The 14733-nt window shown below is 32.6% G+C and overlaps 1 protein-coding gene across 5 annotated transcripts in view; it reads left to right on the top strand.

Moving 5' to 3' along the window:
- Zc3h12b (zinc finger CCCH-type containing 12B) overlaps positions 1–14733 on the top strand; it is a 402674-nt gene that overhangs the window by 146390 nt on the left and 241551 nt on the right. For 2 of the 5 annotated variants that reach the window (XM_010632199.3, XM_033760139.1), the window contains one exon: positions 7975–8052. The exons of the other annotated variants lie outside the window; for them this stretch is intronic. The gene's annotated coding sequence lies outside the window, so the exon portion shown is untranslated. The remainder of the gene's footprint in view (positions 1–7974; positions 8053–14733) is intronic. 5 annotated transcript variants of the gene reach the window in all.

Here is a 14733-nt window from a genome sequence, read left to right on the forward strand (position 1 = left end):
CCTTCCTTGCTGGGTCTGTTGTCGCGCAGTCTGGGAGGTCGCGCACCCGCCGGGTGATCTCAGGCAGGCAGGCAGCTGAAGAGACCCCCTCCGGGGTCTTTTGGTCCTTGCTGGGTCTGTTGTCGCACAGTCTGGGAGGTCGCGCACACGCCGGGTGATCTCAGGCAGGCAGGCAGCTGAAGAGACCCCCTCCGGGGTCTTTGGGTCCTTGCTGGGTCTGTTGTCACGCAGTCCGGGAGGTCGCGCACCCACCGGGTGATCTCAGGCAGGCAGGCAGCTCTACTTTATTTCAATTTTTGCATGTATTGTGAAGTGTGGCTCCAAATCCATTTTCTGGAATGTAGGTATCCAACTGTCTCACTGTCACTTGATGAAAAGGCTGTCTTTTCTCTATTATGCTGTCTTAACACATTTATTAAAAATGACTTGTCTATATAGATATGGGTTTAATTCTGGATTATCTACTCTATTCCATTGATTAAATTTTTTAATTTACATTTCATGTAATTATTTACATGTCCTTTAATATACTTTAGTAATTGACCTAGCATTCATAGTATACATCTGTAATGACAGTCAACCCTCAAATTGTATATTACTTCACATAAAGTACAAGAACTTTACATAGAATACTTTCAGTTCTTTTCTCCCATGTCCTTTTAGTTTTCATCATATATTTTATGTTTACATATATCATAAACCCATAATGCATTGCTGCTGTGCATGATTTGCTTAGTCAATTTCTGAAAGGATTGAAAATGTCAAAGACTTTTCTACATTTATCTCCATTTAACCATTTCTAAATACTTCCACTTGTTTATTTTATTTTGTTTTATTTCTCTCATTGAGTTTAGTGGTACATTTTAAGTATACAGTACAGTTACATTCACCATTGCGATGTTGTACCTTTACATGACAGGTCTTGGTTCTCATTTTTTCCCCTTGTCTCTGCCCTCCCTTCACCCCTTCCTCCCTTGCCACTTGTTTATTTTATATACTATTTTCTCTCGTATTATATTCTATTTGGCTGAAAAAATTCCTTTATCATTCATTAAGTACAGCTTTACTATAATTGAATTATTTTATCTTTTGTTTGGAAATGTCATTGTTGTCACTTTTGAAACATTTTTCTGGGTGTGGAGTTCTAGGTCGAGGGTTTTCTTTTTCATTCTAATTTTTCCTTTTTCCTATTGTCATGGTGATGTAAAATAATCCTATTTGAGATTTATGATTTAAGGTGAGAAGTTAAATTATTTTGGCGTATTCAGAGTTGTGTAGTAATCACCACCAGAATATTTTCATCATTCCAGAATGAAATCCCATACCCCTTGGTAGTCATCCCACATATTACTCTTCTCTACCCTTTACTGCCACTAATTTGCCTTGTTCATATATATTTCCTTATTCTGGACATTTCATAAAGTGAAACCACATGAAACAAGGCCTTTTCTGAGTGTTTTTTTTTTCATTTATCATGAGTTCAAGATTAATGCATGTTGTGACATATATCAGTATTTTATTCTTTGTGGCCACTCTATATTCCACTCTGGATATACCACACTTATTCATTTATTCAATAATTTATAAAGACATGTTGTTTACATTTTTGTTACTATATAATGCTTCTGTAAATATTTGTGTATAACTTTGTATATGAACATGTTTTCAATTCTTTCAGATTTGTATTTAGGAATTGGTAGAATTGCTGGGTCATATGGTAACTTTATATTTAATCACTGAGGTTCTGCCAAAGTGCTTTCCTGGTGTATGTGAGGTGGCAATTCATTTGTGTTTTTTTAATTCATTTTAAATTTATGTAACAAAAGCTTATCATTATAAATAATTCAGTGATATTTAGTTTGTCCTTGTTGATGAACTAGGTGTCATAATCCCTTCCTAGTTCTAAGAGAGTTTATGTTACTATGAAAGAAAATTCTGTACCAATTACATGATTTCTCCCTTTTATGGTCTGTGTTTAGATATCCCCTCAAAGCCTCATGCACATGACATGGGACTTTCTTTTTCAGAGGTAATTGAATCTGGAATGTGTGATGCAGGGAGGGGGATTAAGGGCGTGTGATTACTAAACCATTACATGTGAGTGATTAGTTTGGCACTGCCTTAATCCCAGAAGTCTGAATAAGATAAAAGGAGCAGAAAGATACTGTTAAAGCCCCTTGTCTTTAAGACTGTGTGGGTGCCATCTTGTCTGTCCTCTGTGATGCCTGTTTGCCATGCCTGTCTTGGAGCCAGCTGATTATGGACTGAAATTTCTATGAACTGTAAGCCACATAACCCCCTTCCCTTTTAACTTTGGGTGTTTGGTATTTTGTGTCAGCAATAAGAGTAAAGTAACTAACACAGAATTTCCCTCAGGCTCCTTGTACAAATCCTTTATTCCACCATTTTAGGTTTTCTAGCTTCCACCATTGGCCTTTGGGCCTTCCAGGGGCAGATTCTCTATATGGACAAACATAAGACATTGTTGTGGCCTCTAAACCACTGGCTGGATTTGTGGGGGACATTGCCTTGGACTCTAGGCCTTTAGCTGGATTTGTGGGGAACATTGCTCTGGGATCCACGCCCTTGGCTGGGAATTCTTGGGGCCTCTAGTGTGTAGTTAATCTCTTATGCTCCTCTGTATTTGACTTTTTAGGCAAATATAAAATAATCCTATAAATTATGTGTCCTGTATTAAAGGTATTCCCTTGCCAAAACCATGACTACAACACTCTCCATTGCTATATTTCCCCAGTTTCTGGTAACCACCTATCTGCATTCTGTCTGTATGGGTTTTCCTATTTGGAATATTTCATATAATCAGAATCATGCACTATGTGATGTTTTGTAACTAGCTTATTTAATTTAGCAGAATGTTTACAAGATTCATCTACACTTTATCATATATCAATTTTTGCGTTTTATGACTAAATAATATTCCCTCATATGTATGTACTGCAAGTTGTTCATCCATTCATCCACTGATAAACATTTGGGTTGTTTTCATCTTTTGGCGATTGCTGCTATGAGAGTGCTTGTTTAAATATGAATCTTTATCTTGTTGTATAACTAGGGATTGAACTGATGGTTCATATGGTACTTATCTATTTATCTTTTTGTGGAACCACTAATTTAGTTTCTGTAGCTCTACCATTTTATATTCTTACCAGCAACATATGAGGGATCCAGTCTCCATGTACTCTATAATCTTGTAATTTTCTATCTCTTTCATTATAAACTTCCTAATGCTTATGTAGTGTCATATTATGGTTTCAATATGCATTTTTCTAATGGATTAGTGATATTGAACTTCTCAACACATGTTTTTTGGACATTTGTCATCTTCATTGAAGAAATTTCTGTTCTAATCTTTTATGTATTTGTTAATTTGGTTATTTTCTGCTTCATATTGAAGTGTAATTTTAAATATATACTCAGAATACTAGAACCTGTAATATGTACGGTTGTATTTTTCTCATTTCATTTTTTGATGCTGTCCTTTGAATCAAAAAATTAAAAAAATTTTGATTCAGTCAAGTTTATGTTCCCTTTGTTACATGGACTTTTTAGTGTCATATCTAAGAAACCATTTTGTAATCCAAAGTCACAAGGTTCAAAATATCTCTTCTTCTGTGTTTTTTTTTCCAGTTGTATCTAAATGATAGTATTAAATACTTTGCCTAATTATTACTAGATGTTTTTCATTCCTGTGGATTTGTAAGAGTTCTTTATAATTCTGATATTAAATGCTTTCCAGATGTAGTTATTGGAAAACAATTTTATACAATTTTTGTTGTCTTTCACTTTCCTGATGGTGCCTTAAGTATACAAAAGATATTTTTATGAAGCAAAATTTCATTTTCTGTTGTTTCTGATTTTGATATCTTATCTAAAAATCTTGTCTCTAATCAAAGTTGACATAGATTTTGATGTTTCCTTCTATGGTTTTTATAGTATTAATTTTATATTTATATGTTTAGTCCACTAATGTTTTCTATATGGTTTGATACTGAGGTACAATTTTTTCTTTTGTTTTTGACTATCCAATTGTGTCAATACCATTAGTTAAAAAGACTAACATTTCCACCATTGAATAAAATTGTGTTTCTTTTAAATGATTTTGACTTTTTGGAGTCCCTTGTAACTTCATGAATTTTAAGATTAACTTGTCCATATGTATATAATAAAGTATTTGAAATTTTGTTGGGGATTTTGTTGAATGTGTAGATCTATTCATCAAGTATTGCAATATTATAGTGATTTTGACTCATCTATCTCTATTTTTTTATTTTATTTTATTTTATTTGAGTACTGGGGATCAAACTCGGGCCCTTGTGCTTGCAAAGCAGGCAGCAGAACCATTGAGCCAAATCCCTGGCTCCATCTCTATATATTTTTACATATGAGTAAGATCATACAGCATTTATATTTCTATACCTAACCTTAGCATAATGACCTCTGTGTTTATCTATTTGTCGCAAATGACAAGATTTCCTTGTTTTTTAAGTCTGAATATTATTCATATATGTGTGTGTATGTATGTGTATCTCACATCACATTTTCTTTAACCACTCATTCACTGATGGAAACTTTGTTTGACTTTGTTTTGACTATTGTGAATAAAGAATGCAAAGAACATGAGAATGCAGATATCTCATACTGATTCCATTTCCTTTGAATATATATAGAGTAGTGTGAATCATGGTATCATTCTATTTTTTTTATATTTTGAAGAATTGCTAGACAATTCTATTTTATTCATTTGTAGTTCTCTCTCCATACTGTTTAAATGCCTCAGCAATATCACTGGCTAGTGTATTCCCATTTGATGGGATATTATTCCCAAATTACCCTAAGTAAAATTTTTGCAGTTGGATTCTCGCCTTGGGCTTGTGCTTCTCCAAACATGGACATATCCTCTTTCCCAACTGAGTAATGAGCTTTGCAAAACTCAGGTCTTACTGTCAGTTTTTCCAGACAATTTATGACACTGTCATTTCTTATTCTCCTGGAAGCAGAAACAGGATGAATTTTGAAATACTAGAGATTTAATGGGAGTGATTTTTATAGAATATGAATTTACCTTGAACAGGAACAGAGAAGGGAAGCCTCCAGATTACAATAAAGACTATAGTCTCATACAAGTAACTTTCATAATACACTAGGAAAAGACTGACGGTATCTTTTTCTTTTTTTCCGATATATGATGGAGAGTTATTTGGAGAAACTATCTATAGAGTTCCCAAGAACAACCCAAGCTTAGAGATTTATTAGGAAGACTCACAAGACTTAGTATATAGTTTCACCAGGGCTAAATTTTTGTTATAGAAATGTAGTGAGATTGTACAGGTGAGTCATAAGGGAAAACTACACCATTTGGGGGAATGCAGGTATAGGTTTCCTTTTCCTATTGTAAACTGTCACAAAGATTGTACATTCACTCAGGTGGTAATAATGTAACATTTATGTAATATTTCTGCCCTGGGGTGCCCAACAGACACTCTGCAATTAAGATTTTTATTAGCAATTCATGACCTAGGAATCCCATTCCTAGCATTCTAGACTCCCGGAAGAGAAGCAGAAGTTCAGTATAAACTCCACTGTTTGCACTAAGAACAGTGAACAACTGAATCAATTAAAGTATAGTGGAAACACTTCCCGAGTCCACTTCTCAAATTTAGTCAAAAACAAAGCATAAAAGCAGGACTTTTTAAGGGAGGATATATTAGGCATCTTGTTTACACAAATGTTTAGTGACATTTCTGTCCGTTATGTTTATTCAATCAAATAATAATTGCTGATTTCACATCAGACCAGTATTTGTGCCATTAATTTCTATTCTAATCATTGCTTCTTATTGTTTTCATTAAATTTATTAAACTGATAAGCGAAATAAGGTACATATTAATGAAAAAATAAGGTATTTTATACATGTGCATATTATGTAATAATAAATCAAGTTCAACACAACTCTCTTCAAATATTTATTGTTTTTCTAGAAAAAATTTTGAAATCTCCTCTCTGACCTTTGCAACACCACAATTTTTTATGTATAGTTGCCTTACTATACCATAATACAACAGAGCTTCTTCCTTATAATTGTAACTTAGACCCTATTGATCAACCATTCCCCATCCCTCCATCTTCCCTACTATTCACAATCTCTTGTAACCACCATTCTATTCTCAACTTCTATTATAGCACTTTTTTTATTCCATATGTGACTGAGACCATATGCAGACATATTTTTGATGGTTCTGTGTAGTGATTTAATATTATAGAAACCATGGGATATTTGAGCTTATGTGTCTGGTTTATTTAATTTAATATAATGGTCTCAAAGTGCATCTGTTTTCCTAAAAATGACTCAAGTTTATCCTTCTTTATGGCAAGTAGTGCTTCATTTTGTATAAATGCCGCACTTTTTTATCCATTCATTTATTGATGGACACTTAGGCTGCTTCCAAGATATAGCTATTATGAGTTGTCCTGCTATAAACATGAGTATGCATGTATCACTGCAACAAGACAGTTTTAACATTTTCATGGAGATACTCAGAAGGGCAATAGCTAGGTGGAATGGAATTTATAGTTAGCATCTTGAGGAATCATCACATGAGTTTCCGTAGTGGCTGTAATAATTTACATTTCTACCAACAATGTAGAAGGAACCCTTGCCAGCATTTGCAATTTGAATTCTTGGTGATAGCCATTCTTTCTGGAGTAAGGTAGAATCTCACTGTTGTCTTAGTTTGCATCCCTGTAACGAAGAGTGATATTGAAACTTTTGGGGTATATATTTTGGCCCTGTGTAGTTTTTCTGAGAAGTGTCTATTAATTTCAGTTGCCCATTTTTTGATTTGTGTAGTCTATTTTTAAGTTCTTTTTATATTCTAAGTATTAGTCCTCTGAGGATTAGCAGACAGAAAATATTTACATTTTGTACATTGTCTCTTCACTCTGTTGGTTGTTTGCTTTACAGTACTTAAAGTTTTTAATTTGATATCCCATTTGTTGATTCTTAGACTATTTCTTGTACAATTGGAATTCTCCTTAGAAAGTCTTTACCTATATCTATGTCTTCAAGAATTTTTTGTTTCTGCTTTAACATTTAGATCTTTGATCCATTTTTATTTTATTTAGTACATGTGAATAGCCAGTTGTTCCAGAACTATTTGTTAAAGAGGCTATCTTTTCTTCAGCATACTCTTTTTACCCCCTTTAAAAGATCAGATAACTGAATTTGCATGAAATTTTTCTACATTCTGTAGATATATATGTATGTTTTAGAGACAGTACAGTGATGTTTTTGTCACTGTAGTTTTGTCCTTTTTGTAACTTATATTCTGGGATTGTGATTCCTACTTCTATGCTCTTGTTACCCAGGCTTGCTATGGCTATTCTGGGTCTCTCCTGATTCTGTATTAATTTTTGGATTGTTTTCTTTAGTTCTGTGCAGAATATTGTTGGTATTTTGATTGGGATTGTATTAATTCTATATGTGAGATTTGCAGGTATGGCCATTCTGACTATATTTAATCTGCATATTCAGGAATAGGGTATTTATTTTCATTTTCTGATGTCCTCTTCAGTCTCCTTCTACATTATAATTTTTATTGTACAGGTCTTCTATTTACTTCCTTGGTTAGGTTAATTCCTAAGTATTTAATTTTTCTTGAAGCTCTTATGAGTGGTGTTAGTTTCCTAATTATTTTCTCAGTGAGGAACACTTCATTTTTGTGTATTGAGTTTGTATCCTGCTATATTACTGAATTTGAATATCAATACTAGGAGTCTTTAGGTGGAATTTTTGGGTCTTCTATGCAGAGGATCATGTCATCTATAAATAATGATAATTTGACTTCTATTCTTATATATCTCTCTTTTATTTCTTTCTCTTGCCTGATTGCTCTGGCTAATGTTTCAAGTGCTATATTGGTCAGGATACTTAACATCTTTGTCTTGTTATTCTAGACACAAAATATGAGGCCAATATTACCCTGATACCTAATCAGAGACACAGGAACACTACAAGAAAAAGGAAAACTACAGGTCAGTATCCTTCATGAACATAGATACAAAATTCTAAACAAAATACTATCAAAATAATTGATATTAAAAAGATTATTCAACATGATTAAGTGTGATTCCTCTAAAGGATGGTTCAACACATGTGAATAAGTAAATGATATCTATTGCACCAACAGAATGAAGAACCAAAAGTAGGGCCAGGGATTTAGCTCAGTAGTTCCACCACCTGCCTTGCAAGCACAAGGCCCCAAGTTCGATCCCTGGCACCAAAAAAAAAAAAAAAAAAAAAAAATTTTTAAAAAAAAAAAAAAAAAAAAACCAAAAGTATATGAGCATGTCAATAGTTGTAGTAAAAGCATATGATAATATGCACCATTGCTTCTGCATAAAATTTGTGAGAAAATTATATGTAGAATGAGGCTATGGATTTAACTCAGTGGTGCTGCTACCTGCCTTTCAAGTGCAAGGATCTGAGTTTGATCCCCGGTAAAAAAAAAAAAAAAAAAGAAAGAAAAGAATGAACATACCTGGATTTTAAATGACCTATCTTGAATTTGATTTTCGTGTTTTTAATATATTGGTGATATCGTCTAACTAGTTTTTATTATAGTTTTTACTTTTCATCTGCAAACTTTATTGGTTCCTTTTATAATTTATTTTAATTGATAGCCTCAATTTAGTAAGTCATTGTACTCATACTTATTGAAAGATTCATTAGTCATATTGCCATTACAACATCAAACATAACTAAAATAGCTGATTTTGCTGTGTTGTCAAGAAAGCCCAAAATGTAAGCTTCCTGAGGCACAGTATGTAATGATTAATTCTTTTTCCTTTATACCAGCAATACTTTCTTATTTTATTTGATGTCTTTACTTTTTGAAAGCAGGCTATACTGTATATTTTAATCTGGAAACTCTTGAAATTAAGTTCTTTTCCCTCACCAAGATGTTTGTTTCTGCTTATTATAGTTATAGGTTTATTGGTTCATATTAATATTACAGAATTAATGAGATTTATTATATTGATACATGCAAGTAACTGGTTTTGATTATTTCATCTCCATAATGCTCTTTACTCCCTCCTTCAAATCCTTTCCACCATCTACAAAAGTAAAGAATCACTTATTATTTCCTTCCTTTCTGTATTTCTTTGTTTATAAATTTTTTATAGAATGGCTGGGGATGTAGCTCAGTGACACAATACCTATCTGGCTAGTGCAAAGCCCTGAGTTCAATTGCTGGTATAAAAAAATAATAACAAAATACAAATAAAAATTGATTATAGAAGAGAAAACTTGTAATATTTTGAATTTTCTAAAACTGGCTTATTTTGGTTAACATTGTGATCTCCAGTTTTATACATTTTCCTGAAAATAATGTGATTTTGTTCTTTATGCCTTCATAAAACTCCATTGTGTATGTATACATTTTCTTTACCCATTTATTTGTTGATAGGCATCTAGGCTGTTTCCCCAGCATAGATATTATGAATTGTACCACTTCAGACAAAGGTATGCATGTGCCATTAAAGTATGCCATCTTTAATTCCTTCAGGAATATACCAAGAACTGGAATCATTGGATCTTGATTTTCATAGTGGTTGTATTAATTTACTTTCCACCAATGATGTAGGAAAGTTGCTTTTCCCCACAACCTTGTAAACACCCATTGTTTTTTCTAATTCTTCATGATAGTCATTTTGACTGTAGTGAGACAGCATGACAAGATTTTGTTGACTTTCATTTATTTAATGGCTAAAAATGTTAAACAGTTTTTAATAGACTTTTTGTTCTTTTTCTTTGGTTAATTTTGTTTTTGGTTCATTTGCATATGGATTTTATTTTTAAAATTTTTTATATTTTTTATTTTATAAAAAATAAAGCAAATTTTCATAACCATACAATAAAAGAATGAAAAGTTATTACACTGAGTATTGTGATCTTCTAAGTAGTTACTCCTTTCAAGATGCAAAGCAAGAAGATTCTTACAAAAAAGAAATGAACAAATAACACAAAATTTCTTTTCAATGAACTAAGATAAAATATTAGTACAAATGGAAAGAATTAGCATATATGTGACTTAGTTCTAAAACAATGAAATGTGTAATTTTGGGGAAGTATTTGAACTTCCCACTATCACTCTTCTATTTTGCTGTTTATTTGTATTTTTTTCTCATATAAGAGAAACCAGGTGTTATTTTCACTTGTGTATCTGACTTATTTCATTTAATATTATATTTGCAAATGCATCCATTTACTTCTGAATGCCTCAAGCCTATTGTTACAGAGGTGTAGAACTCTATCATGTATAAATAGCACATTTTTCCTTATTGATTCATCAGCTGGTGGACAGGGAGGCTGTTTTCAAGATCTAGTTGTTACAAATTGTGTTACTATAAACATGGGTATATATGTATCATTGTAATAGGATAATCTTAATACTTTTGAGAGGATATCTAGGAGGAGGATATCTGGGTCAAATGGAATTTATATTTTTACTTTTTTGAGGAATCGCCACACTGATTTCCATAGTTGTTGTACTATTTTACATTCCTACAAACTGTGTAGCAGAGTTCCTTCTCCCCCCACATCTTTGTTAGCATTTGCTGTTATTAGATTTTTTGACAAAAACCATTCTTTGTAGGGTAAGGTGGTATCTTAGTGTAGTTTTAATTTATATTTATATGATGACCAGCGACAACGAGCACTTTTTTATATATTTATTGACCATTTGTACTTCTGAGAAATTTCTATTCAATTTGGTTTTCCAGTTTTGAGTGGGTCTTTTATTTGAGGGGTCAAATTTTCAGGGGATTCTTTATATGTTCCTCTATGAGGAATAGCTGGAAAATACTTTTATCCATTCTGTAGATTGTCTCTACACTATGTTGGTCATTTCCTTTGCTGTCCAGAAGCTTTTCAATTTAATCTGACCCCATTTGTTGATTCTATGTGTTACTTTTTGTTCCACTCAAGTTATGTTCAGAAATTCTGTTCCTAAGTGTATATCTTTAAATTATACCTATTTTATCTGAGAGCAGATTCAGTGTTTCTGTTTTAACATTTAGATCTTTGATCCATTTTGATTTTAGTTTAGCACATGCTGAGATATGGGTGTAGATTCAGTCTTTTTACATGTGGTTAGCCTATTTCCCCAGCATATTTATTAAAAAGGCTATCTTTCCTCCAGTGTGTGTTTTGTCACCTTTGTCAAAGACCAAATAGCTGTAAACTTTGGGATTTTTTTTCTACTTCTTCTGTTCTGTTCCATTGATCTATATGCCTGTTTTTTTGCCAATACTGTGCTTTTTTAATCACTGTCACTTTATAGTATAACTTTAAGTCTAGGAATGTGTTGTCTCTTGCTTTGCTTGTGCTACCCAGATTTCCTTTTACTATTCTTGGTCTCTTCTTTTTCCATATAAATTTTGTGGTTTGATTTTGTTTTTGTTTTTTGAGTCAGGGTCTCCCTTTGTAGTTCAGGCTGGCTCTGAACTCACTATGTAAGCCAGGCTGACCTCAAACTCACTATCCTCTTGTCTCAGCCTCCCAAGTGCTGGGATTACAGGTGTGGACCATCATGCCTGGCGCAGATTTTTTTTTCTACCTCTGTGACAAACGACATTGGTATTTTGATTGAGATGTCATTAAATTTGTCTATCAGTTTTGGAAGTATATCCATTTTTTCCATTTAGGAACAGGGGATATATTTCCAATTTCTGATGTCCTCCTCAATTTCCTTTTTCATGGAATCATTAATAATTTTTATTGCAGAAGTCTTTCACTTACTGAGATTAATATCTAACCATTTAATTTGTTGATGCTATTGTGAATCATATATTTTTCTAATTGCTTTTTCAGTGAGTTTATTATTAGTGTATAGGAATGCTTCTGGGTTTTGTGTATTTATTTTGTATCCTGCTACACTACCCAATTTGATTATCAACTCTAGGAGACTTTTGGTTGAGACTTTTGGTCTTGTAAGTAACATCATTTGTTAATATTTTGATTTTTTTCCTTTCATGTATATATCTCTTTTATCACTTTTTTTTTTTTTTTTTGGTACCGGGGATTGAACTTGGGTCTTTGCGCTTGCAAGGCAGGCCACCGAACCTCTGAGCTAAATCCCCAGCCCATATCACTTTTTCTTATCTGATTGATTTGCTTAATGTTTCAAAGAGTATGTTAATAATGACCATACTTGTCTTATTCCTGATTTTATAGGGAAGGCTTTTAGCTTTTCCCTGTTTAATATGATATTGGCAATAGTTTGATCATAAATATCTTCTATCATGTTGAGAAAAAGACCTTGTATACTTATTGTCTTCAAGGTTTTTTAATATGAAGGAATGTTAGATTATGTCAAAATTTCTTTCTGCATCTATTCAGATACTTATGTGAATTTTATCCTTGCTTCTGTTTATGTGATGCATTATGTTTAGAGATTTGCTTGTTTTGAACCATCTTTCTATCACTGGCATGAAGCCTACTCATTCATGGTGCATTTTTTGTATTCTGTTTGCCAGTATGTTTTTAAGCATGTTCACATCTATGTTCATTAGGGAAATTGTACTACAGGTTTTTGTTTTTGATCCTTATCTGGCTTTGGAATCAGGATGAAGTTCATTCTAGGAATGATTTTGGAAGTACTGTTTTGCTCTCAATTTAATTAAAAAATTTGAGGAATTTGTTAAAACATCTTTTGAATTTTTTGTAGAATTCTACTGCGAATCCATCAGGTCTTGGGTTTTTCTGGGTTGGTAATTTCTTTTTTATTACTCCTTGAATTTCATTGCTTATTATTGGATTATTCAAAAATTTTAAGTCTTCCTTGTTCAATTTTGGAACTTCATATGTATGCATGACTCTTTCCATTTCTTCTCCAGTTGCTTGGCCTGTATGTTTGTGAAGTAGATGCTAATAATTTTCTGGATTTACATGGTATCCATTGTGATTTCACTTTTGTCATTTCTGATTACATTAATTTGTGTCATTTCCTTCCCATTTTTTGGTAAGACCATTGAAGGGTTTATCTATTGTATTTATAATTTCTAAGGATTAGCTCTACTATTCATTGAATTTTTATCTCTATTTTACTAATTTCTGTTCTGATCTTTATAATTTTCTGTGTGAAAGCTCTAGGTTTTATTTATTTATTTTTTGTACCAGAGATCAAACTCAGGGCCTTGAGCTTGCAAGGCAGGTGGCAGAAACACTGAGCTAAATTCACAGACCAGTAAGCTCTAGGTTTATATTGCTCTTGTTTTTCTAAAGTCTGAAATGCAAAATTAAGTTATTTATTTGTGCTCCTTCAATTTTTTTGACATGGGCATTCACTGCTATAAACTTGCCTCACAGGATTGCTTTCATTGTGCCCCATAATTTCTGCTATGTTGTAGTTTATCATTTAGTTCCTAGGAACTATCTTATTTGTTTCTTAATTTCCTCTATGACTCAGTTATTATTCAAGAGGTTGTTTCATTGTATATGTTTTCATACTTCCTGGGGTTTCTTTACTATTGATTTCTACTTTCACTGCTTTGTTATCTGATAACATGTACTGTAAATTTTTTATTCTTATTTTTGTTTTCTTTTTTATTTTTGAGACAGAGACTTGCTATGTAGTTCAGATTGGCTTTAAACTCACTATGTAGCTCATGCTAGCCTCAAATCTTTGAATATCCTCCTGCCTCATCCTCCCAAGTGCTGGGATTACAGGCATTCACCACCACACATGGCAAAATTTTGATTCTTTTGCATTTCCTTAAGCATGCTGCATTCATTGGTATGTGGTCTATTTTGGAGAAAGAAACATGTGTGGCCAAAAAGAATGTGTACTGATATTGTTGCATGAAACATTCTGAATATATTTATTGACTCCATTTTTTTCCAAGTTTGGTTTAACTTTGATATAACTTATAGATTTTTGGTGTAGTTAATCTATTTGTGAAAGTGGGATTTTGAGTTGGAGAGTATTGGTATTTATCTAATCTTTTGTGTCCATTAAAATTTGCTTTATGAAGTGTGGTGCACTACTAGTTTGGTGCATATATGTTTGTAATTGTTATCTCTTTCTGTTCAATAATTCCATTAACCAAAATGTAATATTCTTCTGTTTCTCTTTTGACTAGTTTCTGCTTGAAATAAAATTTGTCTGAAAATAGAGCAGCTATCCTGTTTGTTTTGGGGTTTTTGTTTTTTGGAATATTGTTTTCCATTCTTTGATTTTTTAGTCTATGAATTTATTTTTAAATATGTTAAATATGTTTCTTATATATATAGTATAATATTAGACTTTGCTGCTTGATCCATTCTGCTAATCTATCTGTTTGATTGGCAAGTTGAGTGCATTTACATTGTTTTTTTATGCTAGGGTTTCCAAATTCTCCAGCCCAGTACCTCATTCATCACGAGTGAGCTACAGTATCATTTATGACTCCCAAGGCAACCCAGGTATTGGTGTGGAGAGAAAACTAATTGTTGGCCATTATTTTACCTTGTCTATGGAACAACAATGATATAGAAAGAAAAAAATATGAATAGTTTTTGTAAATAAAGAGGGGAAGAGGGGTTGAAAGGAGGGAAGGGAATTGGTGAAAGAAGAATCAAGATATATTATCTGGTATTATCAAGTACAAATTCCGTATGATGAATGTAATCATTTATATATATACAATATATATTGTCAATAATTATATATA

The sequence above is a fragment of the Fukomys damarensis genome, unplaced genomic scaffold (assembly GCF_012274545.1).
Source record: "Fukomys damarensis isolate Sample0158 unplaced genomic scaffold, DMR_v1.0_HiC HiC_scaffold_39, whole genome shotgun sequence".
NCBI classification, from domain to species: domain Eukaryota; kingdom Metazoa; phylum Chordata; class Mammalia; order Rodentia; family Bathyergidae; genus Fukomys; species Fukomys damarensis.